This window comes from Chiloscyllium plagiosum, unplaced genomic scaffold (assembly GCF_037043375.1).
Source record: "Chiloscyllium plagiosum isolate Xiang-an unplaced genomic scaffold, Cpla_swu_hap1 HiC_scaffold_48, whole genome shotgun sequence".
NCBI classification, from domain to species: domain Eukaryota; kingdom Metazoa; phylum Chordata; class Chondrichthyes; order Orectolobiformes; family Hemiscylliidae; genus Chiloscyllium; species Chiloscyllium plagiosum.
The window spans coordinates 25,331,381-25,345,305 of NW_028270186.1; positions in this window are offsets into that span (position 1 = coordinate 25,331,381).

Here is a 13,925-nt window from a genome sequence, read left to right on the forward strand (position 1 = left end):
TGGGAAACTCACACACACATTCTGGGATTCCCTCTCTCACACACACTCCGGGACACTCTGGGATTCCCTGACTCTCTAACACTCTGGGATTCTCTCACACGCACTCTGGGATTCTCTCTCACTCACACACTGCGGGACACTCTGGGATTCCCTGTCTCTCATACACACTCGGGGATTCCCTTTCTCTCACACACACTCGGGGACTCTCTGGGATTCTCTCACACACTCTCGGGGACTCTCTGGGATTTCCTATCTCTAACACACTCGCGGGGATTCCCTATCTCTCATACAACTCGGGGATTCCCTATTTCTCACACACACTCGGGGACACTCTGGGATTCCCTATCTCTCACACACACTCGGGGACACTCTGGGATTCCCTATCTCTCGCACACACTCGGGGAGACTCTGGGATTCCCTATCTCTCACACACACTCGTGGACACTCTGGGATTCCCTATCTCTGACACACAATCGGGGACTCTCTGGGATTCCCTATCTCTCACACACACTCGGGGACTCTCTGGGATTCTCTATCTCTCACACACACTCGGGGACACTCTTGGATTCCCTATCTCTTACACCTACTCGGGGACACTCTGGGATTCCCTATCTCTCTCACACACACTCTGGGATTCCCTATCTCTCACACACACTCGGAAACTCTCTGGGATTCCCTATCTCTCGCACAATCTCAGGGATACTCTGGGATTCCCTATCTCTCACACACACTCGGGGATTCCCTATCTCTCTCACACACACTCGGGGATTCCCTATCTCTCACACACACTCGGGGATTCCCTATCTCTCAACACACACTCGGGGACTCTCTGGGATTCCCTATATCTCACACACATTCGGGGACACTCTGGGATTCCCGATCTCTCACACACACTCGGGGACTCTCTGGGATTCTGTATCTCACACACACTCGGGGACTCACTGGGATTCTGTATCTCACACGCACTCGGGGACTCACTGGGATTCTGTATCTCTCACACACTCGGGGACGCTCTGGGATTCTGTATCTCTCACAAACTCGGGGACTTTCTCGGATTCTATCACACACTCCAGGACTCCCTGGGATACCCTATCTCCCTCACACATTAGGGGATTACCTATCTCTCACACACACTCTGGGTTTCCCTATCTCTCACACCTACTCTCGGGGACTCTCTGGGATTCCCTATCTCTCACACACACTCGGGGACTCTCTGGGATTCTATCACACACTCTCGGGGACACTCTGGGATTCACCACCTCTCACACACACTCTGGAATTCCCTATCTCAAACACACACTCGGGGACTCTCTGGTATTCCCTATCTCTCAGACACACTCGGGGACTCTCTGGGATTCCCTATCTCTCACACACATTCGGGGACACTCTGGGATTCCCTATCTCTCACACACACTCGTGGACACTCTGGAAATCCCTATCTCTCACACACACTCCGGGACTCTCTGGGATTCCCTATCTCTCACACACACTCGGGGAAACTCTGGGATTCCCTATCTCTCACACCTACTCGGGGACACTCTGGGATTCCCTATCTCTCTCACACACACTCGGGGATTCCCTATCTCTCACACACACTCGGAAACTCTCTGGGATTCCCTATCTCTCACACAATCTCAGGGATACTCTGGGATTCCCTATCTCTCACACACACTCGGGGATTCCCTATCTCTCTCACACACACTCGGGGATTCCCTATCTCTCTCACACACACTCGGGGATTCCCTGTCTCTCACACACACTCGGGGATTCCCTATCTCTCAACACGCAGTCGGGGACTCTCTGGGATTCCCTATCTCTCACACATACTCGGGAACTCTCTGGAATTTACTACCTCTCACACACACTCGGCGACTCTCTGGGATTCTATCACACACTCTCGGCGACTCTCTGGGATTCCCTATCTCTCACACATACTCGGGGACTCTCTGGTATTCCCTATCTCTCGGACACACTCGGGGACGCTCTGGGATCCCTATCTCTCACACACACTCGGGGACACTCTGGGATTCCCAATCTCTCACACACACTCGGGGACTCTCTGGGATTCCCAATCTCTCACACACACTCGGGGACAGTCTGGGATTCTGTATCTCACACACACTCGGGGACTCTCTGGGATTTTATCACACACTCCGGGACTCTTTGGGATACCCTATCTCTCACACACACTCTGGGATTCCCTATCTCTCACACACACTCTGGGATTCACTTCTCTCACCCAGGCTCTGGGATTCACTATCTCTCACACACAGTTGGGGATTCCCTATCTCTCACACACACTCGGGGACTCTCTGGGAGTCTGTATGTCACACACACTCTGGGACACCCTGGAGTTCCCTCACTCACACACTGGGATTCCTTCTCTCTCACACAGTCTAGGATTCCCTGTCTCACACATCCTAAGGGATTCCCACACACACTCTCTAGGATTCCCTCTCACACACGCACTCTGGACTTCCCACTCTCACAAACACTCTGGGATTCCCTCTCCCTCACACACTCAGTGATTCCCACTCTCACACAAACTCTGGGATTCTCTCACACACACTCTGCGAATCTCTGAGATTCCATCTCTCTCAGATACACTGTGATACCCTCTCCCTCACACACTCTGGGATTCCCTCTCTCACAAACACTCTGGGAAACTCACACACACATTCTGGGATTCCCCCTCTCACACACACTCCGGGACACTCTGGAATTCCCTGACTCTCTAACACTGTGATTCTCTCACACGCACTCTGGGATTCTCTCTCACTCACACACTGCGGGACACTCTGGGATTCCCTATCTCTCACACACACACGGTGATTCCCTTCCTCTCACACATACTCGGGGACTCTCTGGGATTCTCTCACACACTCTCAGGGACTCTCTGGGATTTCCCATCTCTAACACACTCGCGGGGATTCCCTATCTCTCATACAACTCGGGGATTCCCTATCTCTCACACACACTCGGGGACACTCTGGGATTCCCTCTCTCACACACACTCGGGGACACTCTGGGATTCCCTATCTCTCACAAACACTTTTGGACTCTCTGGGATTCTGTATCTCTCACAAACTCGAGGAATTTCTCGGATTCTATCACACACTCCTGGACTCCCTGGGATACCCTACCTCTCTCACACACTCGGGGATTCCCTATCTCTCATACACACTCTGGGATTCCCTATCTCTCACACACTCTCGGGGACTCTCTGGGATACCCCATCTCTCACACACACTCTGGTATTCCGTATCTCTCACACACACTCTGGGAATCACTATCTCTCACCCAGACTCGGGGATTCCCTTTCTCTCGCACACACTCGGGGATTCCCTGTCTCTCGCACACACTCGGGGATTCCCTTTCTCTCGCACACACTCGGGGATTCCCTATATCTCAGACACACTCGAGGAATCTCTGGCATTCCCTATCTCTCACACACAATCGGGAACTCTCTGGGATTCCCTATCTCTCATACACACTCGGGGACTCTCTGGGATTCCCTACCTCTCACACACACTTGAGGACTCTCTGGGATTCCCTACCTCTCACACACACACTTGGGGACTCTCTGCGAATCTGTATCTCATACACACTCCGGGACACTCTGGGATTCCCTATCTCTCATATACACTCTGGGATTCCCTATCTCTCACACACACTCTGGGATTCACTATCTCTCAACCAGGCTCTGGGATTCACTATCTCTCGCACACACTCGGGGTTTCCCTTTCTCTCGCACACACTCGGGGTTTCCCTTTCTCTCGCACACACTCGGGGTTTCCCTTTCTCTCACACACACTCGGGTGATTCCCTTTCTCTCGCACACACTCTGGGATTCCCTTTCTCTCGCACACACTGGGGGAATCTCTGGGATTCCCTATCTCTCACACACACTCGGGGACTCTATAGGATTCCCAATCTCGCACACACACTCAGGGACTCTCTGGGATTCTATCTCACATACTCAGGGACACTCTGGGATTCCCTATCTCTCGCACACACTCTGGGATTCCCTATCTCTCACCCAGGCTCTGGGATTCACTATCTCTCAACCAGACTCGTGGATTCCCTTTCTCTTGCACACACTCGGGGATTCCCTTTCTCTCGCACACATTGGGGGACTCTCTGGGATTCTCTATCTCTCACACACACTCGGGGACTCTCTAGGATTCCCAATCTCTCACACACACTCATGGACTCTCTGGGATTCGATCACACACACACCGGGACACTCTGTGATTCCCTATCTCTCACACACACTCGGGGATTCTCTAACTATCACACACACTCGGGGATTCTCTAGCTATCACACACACTCGGGGATTCACTATCTCTCACCCAGGCTCTGGGATTCACTATCTCTCAACCAGAATCCACTCGTGGATTCCCTTTCTCTCGCACACACTCGGGGATTCCCTTTCTCTGAGACACACTCGGGGACCTTCTGGCATTCCCTATCTCTCACACACACTCGAGACTCTCTGGGATTCAATCTCACACACTCGGGGACACCCTGGGATTCCCTACCACTCACACACACTCGGGGTCACTATGGGATTCCCTATCTCTCACACACACTCGGGGCCTCTCTGGGATTCCCTATCTCTCACACACACTCGGGGACTCTCTGGGATTCTCTCACACACACTCGTGGACAATCTGGGATCCCCTACCTCTCACAGACACGTTGGGTTTCCCTATCTCTCATACTCGGGGACTTTATGGGATTCCCTATCTCTCACGCACACTCGGGAACTCTCTGGGATTCCCTATCTCTCACACACACTCGGCGACTCTCTGGGATTCTATCACACACACTCAGGGACACTCTGGGATTCCCTATCTCGAACACACTGGGGGACTCTCTGGAATTCTGTATCTCACACACACTCGGGGACTCACTGGGATTCTCTATCTCTCACACACACTCTGGGATTCCCTATCTCTCACACACACTCCGGGATTCCCTATATCTCACACACACTCGGGAATTCCCTATCTCTCACACACACTCGGGGACTCGCTGGGATTCCCTACCTCTCACACAAACTCGGTAACTCTCTGGGATTCCCTATCTCTCGCACACACTCAGGGATTCCCTATCTCTCTCACACACTCTGGGATTCACTATCTCAGCCAGGCTCGGGGATTCACTATCTCTCACCCAGACTCGGAGATTCCCTTTGTCTCGCACACAATCTGGGATTCCCTAGCTCTCACACACACTCGGGGACTCTCTGGGAGTCTGTATGTCACACACACTCTGGGACACCCTGGAATTCCCTCACTCACACACTGGGATTCTTTCTCTCTCACACAGTCTAGGATTCCCTGTCTCACACATCCTAAGGGATTCCCCACACACTCTCTGGGATTCCCTCTCACACACGTACTCTGGGCTTCCCACTCTCACACACACTCTGGGATTCCCTCTCCCTCACACACTCTGGGATTCCCACTCTCACACACACTCTGGGATTCTCTCACACACACTCTGCGAATCTCTGAGATTCCATCTCTCTCAGATACTCTGGGATTCCCTCTCCCTCACACACTCTGGGATTCCCTCTCTCACAAACACTCTGGGAAACTCACACACACATTCTGGGATTCTCTCTCACTCACACACTGCGGGACACTCTGGTATTCCCTATCTCTCACACACACACGGTGATTCCCTTCCTCTCACACATACTCGGGGACTCTCTGGGATTCTCTCACACACTCTCAGCGACTCTCTGGGATTTCCCATCTCTAACACACTCGCGGGGATTCCCTATCTCTCATACAACTCGGGGATTCCCTATCTCTCACACACACTCGGGGACATTCTGGGATTCCCTCTCTCACACACACTCGGGGACACTCTGGGATTCCCTATCTCTCACAAACACTCGGGGACTCTCTGGGATTCTGTATCTCTCACAAACTCGGGGAATGTCTCGGATTCTATCACACACTCCTGGACTCCCTGGGATACACTATCTCTCTCACACACTCGGGGATTCCCTATCTCTAATACACACTCTGGGATTCCCTATCTCTCACACACTCTCGGGGACTCTCTGGGATTCCCTATCTCTCACAAATACTCGTTAACTCTCTGGGATTCCCTATCTCTCACACATACTCGGGAACTCTCTGGGATCCCTATCGCTCGCACACACTCGGGGACGCTCTGGGATTCCCTATCTCTCACACACACTCGGGACATTCTGGGATTCCATGTCTCTTTAACACACTGGGGGATTCCCTATCTCTCAGATACACTCGGGGACACTCTGGGATTCCCTATCTCTCACACACACTCGGGGACACTCTGCGATTTCCTATCTCTAACACACACTCGGGGTGTCTCTGGGATTCCCAATCTCTCACTACACTCGTGGACAGTCTGGGTTTCTGTATCTCAGACACACTCGGGGACTCTCTGGAATTTTATGTCACTCTCCGGGACTCTCTGGGATACCCCATCTCTCACACACACTCTGGTATTCCGTATCTCTCACACACACTCGGCGATTGCCTTTCTCTCGCACACACTCGGGGATTCCCTATATCTCAGACACACTCGAGGAGTCTCTGGCATTCCTTATCTCTCACACACACTCGGGAACTCTCTGGGATTCCCTATCTCTCACACACACTCGGGGACTCTCTGGGATTCCCTACCTCTCACACACACTTGGGGACTCTCTGCGAATCTGTATCTCACACACACTCCGGGACACTCTGGGATTCCCTATCTCTCATACACACTCTGGGATTCCCTATCTCTCACACACTCTCGCGGACTCTCTGGGATTCCCTATCTCTCACACACACTCGGGGACTCTATAGGATTCCCAATCTCTCACACACACTCAGGGACTCTCTGGGATTCTATCTCACACACTCCGGGACAGCCTGGGATTCCCTATCTCTCGCACACACTCTGGGATTCCCTATGTCTCACCCAGGCTCTGGGAATCACTATCTCTCAACCAGACTCGTGGATTCCCTTTCTCTTGCACACACTCGGGGATTCCCTTTCTCTCGCACACACTCGGGGATTCCCTTTCTCTCGCACACACTGGGGGACTCTCTGGGATTCCCTAACTCTCAGACACACTCATGGACTCTCTGGGATTCGATCACACATACACCGGGACACTCTGTGATTCCCTATCTCTCACACACACTCGGGGATTCTCTAGCTATCACACACACTCTGGGATTCACTATCTCTCACCCAGGCTCTGGGATTCACTATCTCTCAACCAGACTCGTGGATTCCCTTTCTCTCGCACACACTCGGGGATTCCCTTTCTCTCAGACACACTCGGGGACTCTCTGGCATTCCCTATCTCTCACACACACTCGAGACTCTCTGGGATTCAATCACACACACTCGGGGACACCCTGGGATTCCCTACCACTCACACACACTCGGGGTCACTATGGGATTCCCTATCTCTCACACACACTCGGGGCCTCTCTGGGATTCCCTATCTCTCACACACACTCGGGGACTCTCTGGGATTCTCTCACACACACTCGGGAACACTCTGGGATTCCCTACCTCTCACAGACACGTTGGGTTTCCCTATCTCTCATACTCGGGACTTTATGGGATTCCCTATCTCTCACGCACACTCGGGGACTCTCTGCGATTCCCTATTTCTCACACACACTCGGGGACACTCTGGGATTCCCTATATCTCACACACACTCGGGGACACTCTGGGATTCCCTATCTCTCGCATATACTCGGGAACGCTCTGGAATTCCCTATCTCTCACATATACTCGGGAACTCTCTGGAATTCCCGATCTCTCACACACACTCCGGGACACGCTGGGATTCCCTAGCTCTCACACACTCGGGGACTCACAGGGATTCTATCACACACACTCGGGAACACTCTGGGATTGCCTATCTCTCAAACACACTGGGGGACTCTCTGGGATTATGTATCTCACACACACTCGTGGGCTCACTGGGATTCTATCACACACACTCAGGGACAATCTGGGATTCCCTATCTCTCACACACACTCTGGGATTCCCTATCTCTCACACACACTCCGGGAATCCCGATATCTCACCAACACTGGGGGATTCCCTATCTCTCACATACACTCGGGGACTCACTGGGATTCTATCACACACACTCGGTAACTCTCTGGGATTCCCTATCTCTCACACACACTCTGGGATTCACTATCTCTCAACCAGGCTCTGGGATTCACTATCGCTCACCCAGATTCGGGGATTCCCTTTCTCTAGCACACACTCGGGGATTCCCTTTCTCTCAGACACACTCGGGGATTCCCTTTCTCTCGCACACACTCGGGGATTCCCTTTCTCTCGCACACACTCGGGGTTTCCCTTTCTCTCGCACACACTCGGGGATTCCCTTTCTCTCGCACACACTCGGGGTTTCCCTTTCTCTCGCACACACTCGGGTGATTCCCTTTCTTTCGCACGCACTCTGGGATTCCCTTTCTCTCGCACACACTGGGGGACTCTCTGGGATTCCCTATCTCTCACACGCACTCGGGGACTCTATAGGATTCCCAATCTCTCACACACACTCAGGGACTCTCTGGGATTCTATCTCACACACTCCGGGACACTCTGGGATTCCCTATCTCTCGCACACACTCTGGGATTCCCTATCTCTCACCCAGGCTCTGGGATTCACTATCTCTCAACCAAACTCGTGGATTCCCTTTCTCTTGCACACACTCGGGGATTCCCTTTCTCTCGCACACACTCGGGGATTCCCTTTCTCTCGCACACACTGGGGGACTCTCTGGGATTCCCTATCTCTCACACACACTCATGGACTCTCTGGGATTCGATCACACACACACCGGGACACTCTGTGATTCCCTATCTCTCACACACACTCGGGGATTCTCTAACTATCACACACACTCGGGGATTCACTATCTCTCAACCAGACTCGTGGATTCCCTTTCTCTCGCACACATTCGGGGATTCCCTTTCTCTCAGACACACTCGGGGACTCTCTGGCATTCCCTATCTCTCACACACACTCGAGACTCTCTGGGATTCAATCACACACACTCGGGGACACCCTGGAATTCCCTACCACTCACACACACTCGGGGCCTCTCTGGGATTCCCTATCTCTCACACACACTCGGGGACTCTCTGGGATTCTCTCACACACACTTGGGTACACTCTGGGATTCCCTACCTCTCACAGACATGTTGGGTTTCCCTATCTCTCATACTCGGGACTTTATGGGATTCCCTATCTCTCACGCACACTCGGGAACTCTCTGGGATTCCCTATCTCTCAGACACACTCGGGGACTCTCTGGGATTCCCTATTTCTCACACACACTCGGGGACACTCTGGGATTCCCTATCTCTCACACACACTCGGGGACACTCTGGGATTCCCTATCTCTCGCATATACTCGGGAACACTCTGGAATTCCCTATCTCTCACATATACTCGGGAACTCTCTGGAATTCCCTCTCTCACACACACTCCGGGACACGCTGGGATTCCCTATCTCTCTCACACACTCGGGGACTCACAGGGATTCTATCACACACACTCGGGGACACTCTGGGATTGGCTATCTCTCACACACACTCGGGGACTCGCTGGGATTCCCTATCTCTCACACACACTGGGGGACTCCCTGGGATTCTGTATCTCACACACACTCGGGGACTCACTGGGATTCTATCACACACACTCGGGGACACTCTGGGATTCCCTATCTCTCACACACACTCTGGGATTCCCTATCTCTCACACACACTCCGGGATTCCCGATATCTCACACACACTGGGGGATTCCCTATCTCTCACACACACTCTGGGATTCCCTATCTCTCACACACACTCCGGGAATCCCGATATCTCTCACACACTGGGGGATTCCCTATCTCTCACACACACTCTGGGATTCCCTATCTCTCACACACACTCTGGGATTCACTATCTCTCACCCAGACTCGGGGATTCCCTTTCTCTCGCACACTCTCGGGGATTCCCTATCTCTCACACACACCCAGGGATTCCCTATCTCTCACACACACTCTGGGATTCACTATCTCTCACACACACTCTGGGATTCACTATTTGTCATTCAGGCTCGGGGATTCACTATGTCTCACCCGGAATCGGGGATTCCCTTTCTCTCGCACACACTCGGGGATTCCCTTTCTCTCGCACACACTCGGGGATTCCCTTTCTCTCTCACACTCTCTGGGATTCCCTTTCTCTCGCACACAATCTGGGATTCCCTTTCTCTCGCACACACTCAGGGATTTCCTATCTCTCACACACACTCGGGGACTCTCTGGGATTCCCTATCTCTCACACACACTCGGGGACAATCTGGGATTCCCTATCTCTCACACAGACGCGGGAATTCCCTATCTCTCACACACACTCGGGGACTCTCTAGGATTCCCAATCTCTCACACACTCTCAGGGACTCTCTGGGAGTCTATCACACACACTCGGGGACTCTCTGGGAATCCCTATTTCTCACACACACTCGGGGACTCTCTGGGATTAACTATTTCTCACACACACTCGGGGACACGCTGGGATTCCCTATCTCTCACACACACTCGGGGACACTCTGGGATTCCCTATCTCTCACACACACTCGGGGATTCTCTGGGATTCCCTATTTCTCACACACAATCGGGGACACGCTGGGATTCCCTATCTCTCACACACACTCGGGGACACTCTGGGATTCCCTATCTCTCACATATACTCGGGAACTCTCTGGAATTCCCTATCTCTCAAACACACTCGTGGATCCCCAATCTCACACACACACTCGGGGACTCTCTGGCATTCCCTATCTCTCACATATACTCAGGAACTCTCTGGAATTCCCTATCTCTCACACACACTCGGGGACAGTCTGGGATTGCCTATCTCTCACACACACTCGGGGACTCTCTGGGATTCCCTATCACTCTCACACACTCGGCGACTCTCTGGGATTCTATCACACACACTCAGGGACACTCTGGGATTCCCTATCTCTCACCCAGACTCGGGGATTCCCTTTCTCTCGCACACACTCGGGGATTCCCTGTCTCTCGCACACACTCGGGGATTCCCTTTCTCTCGCACACACTCGGGGATTCCCTATATCTCAGACACACTCGAGGAATCTCTGGCATTCCCTATCTCTCACACACAATCGGGAACTCTCTGGGATTCCCTATCTCTCATACACACTCGGGGACTCTCTGGGATTTCCTACCTCTCACACACACTTGAGGACTCTCTGGGATTCCCTACCTCTCACACACACACTTGGGGACTCTCTGCGAATCTGTATCTCATACACACTCCGGGACACTCTGGGATTCCCTATCTCTCATATACACTCTGGGATTCCCTATCTCTCACACACACTCTGGGATTCACTATCTCTCAACCAGGCTCTGGGATTCACTATCTCTCGCACACACTCGGGGTTTCCCTTTCTCTCGCACACACTCGGGGTTTCCCTTTCTCTCGCACACACTCGGGGTTTCCCTTTCTCTCACACACACTCGGGTGATTCCCTTTCTCTCGCACACACTCTGGGATTCCCTTTCTCTCGCACACACTGGGGGAATCTCTGGGATTCCCTATCTCTCACACACACTCGGGGACTCTATAGGATTCCCAATCTCGCACACACACTCAGGGACTCTCTGGGATTCTATCTCACATACTCAGGGACACTCTGGGATTCCCTATCTCTCGCACACACTCTGGGATTCCCTATCTCTCACCCAGGCTCTGGGATTCACTATCTCTCAACCAGACTCGTGGATTCCCTTTCTCTTGCACACACTCGGGGATTCCCTTTCTCTCGCACACATTGGGGGACTCTCTGGGATTCTCTATCTCTCACACACACTCGGGGACTCTCTAGGATTCCCAATCTCTCACACACACTCATGGACTCTCTGGGATTCGATCACACACACACCGGGACACTCTGTGATTCCCTATCTCTCACACACACTCGGGGATTCTCTAACTATCACACACACTCGGGGATTCTCTAGCTATCACACACACTCGGGGATTCACTATCTCTCACCCAGGCTCTGGGATTCACTATCTCTCAACCAGAATCCACTCGTGGATTCCCTTTCTCTCGCACACACTCGGGGATTCCCTTTCTCTGAGACACACTCGGGGACCTTCTGGCATTCCCTATCTCTCACACACACTCGAGACTCTCTGGGATTCAATCTCACACACTCGGGGACACCCTGGGATTCCCTACCACTCACACACACTCGGGGTCACTATGGGATTCCCTATCTCTCACACACACTCGGGGCCTCTCTGGGATTCCCTATCTCTCACACACACTCGGGGACTCTCTGGGATTCTCTCACACACACTCGTGGACAATCTGGGATCCCCTACCTCTCACAGACACGTTGGGTTTCCCTATCTCTCATACTCGGGGACTTTATGGGATTCCCTATCTCTCACGCACACTCGGGAACTCTCTGGGATTCCCAATCTCTCACACACACTCGGCGACTCTCTGGGATTCTATCACACACACTCAGGGACACTCTGGGATTCCCTATCTCGAACACACTGGGGGACTCTCTGGAATTCTGTATCTCACACACACTCGGGGACTCACTGGGATTCTCTATCTCTCACACACACTCTGGGATTCCCTATCTCTCACACACACTCCGGGATTCCCTATATCTCACACACACTCGGGAATTCCCTATCTCTCACACACACTCGGGGACTCGCTGGGATTCCCTACCTCTCACACAAACTCGGTAACTCTCTGGGATTCCCTATCTCTCGCACACACTCAGGGATTCCCTATCTCTCTCACACACTCTGGGATTCACTATCTCAGCCAGGCTCGGGGATTCACTATCTCTCACCCAGACTCGGAGATTCCCTTTGTCTCGCACACAATCTGGGATTCCCTAGCTCTCACACACACTCGGGGACTCTCTGGGAGTCTGTATGTCACACACACTCTGGGACACCCTGGAATTCCCTCACTCACACACTGGGATTCTTTCTCTCTCACACAGTCTAGGATTCCCTGTCTCACACATCCTAAGGGATTCCCCACACACTCTCTGGGATTCCCTCTCACACACGTACTCTGGGCTTCCCACTCTCACACACACTCTGGGATTCCCTCTCCCTCACACACTCTGGGATTCCCACTCTCACACACACTCTGGGATTCTCTCACACACACTCTGCGAATCTCTGAGATTCCATCTCTCTCAGATACTCTGGGATTCCCTCTCCCTCACACACTCTGGGATTCCCTCTCTCACAAACACTCTGGGAAACTCACACACACATTCTGGGATTCTCTCTCACTCACACACTGCGGGACACTCTGGTATTCCCTATCTCTCACACACACACGGTGATTCCCTTCCTCTCACACATACTCGGGGACTCTCTGGGATTCTCTCACACACTCTCAGCGACTCTCTGGGATTTCCCATCTCTAACACACTCGCGGGGATTCCCTATCTCTCATACAACTCGGGGATTCCCTATCTCTCACACACACTCGGGGACATTCTGGGATTCCCTCTCTCACACACACTCGGGGACACTCTGGGATTCCCTATCTCTCACAAACACTCGGGGACTCTCTGGGATTCTGTATCTCTCACAAACTCGGGGAATGTCTCGGATTCTATCACACACTCCTGGACTCCCTGGGATACACTATCTCTCTCACACACTCGGGGATTCCCTATCTCTCATACACACTCTGGGATTCCCTATCTCTCACACACTCTCGGGGACTCTCTGGGATTCCCTATCTCTCACAAATACTCGTTAACTCTCTGGGATTCCCTATCTCTCACACATACTCGGGAACTCTCTGGGATCCCTA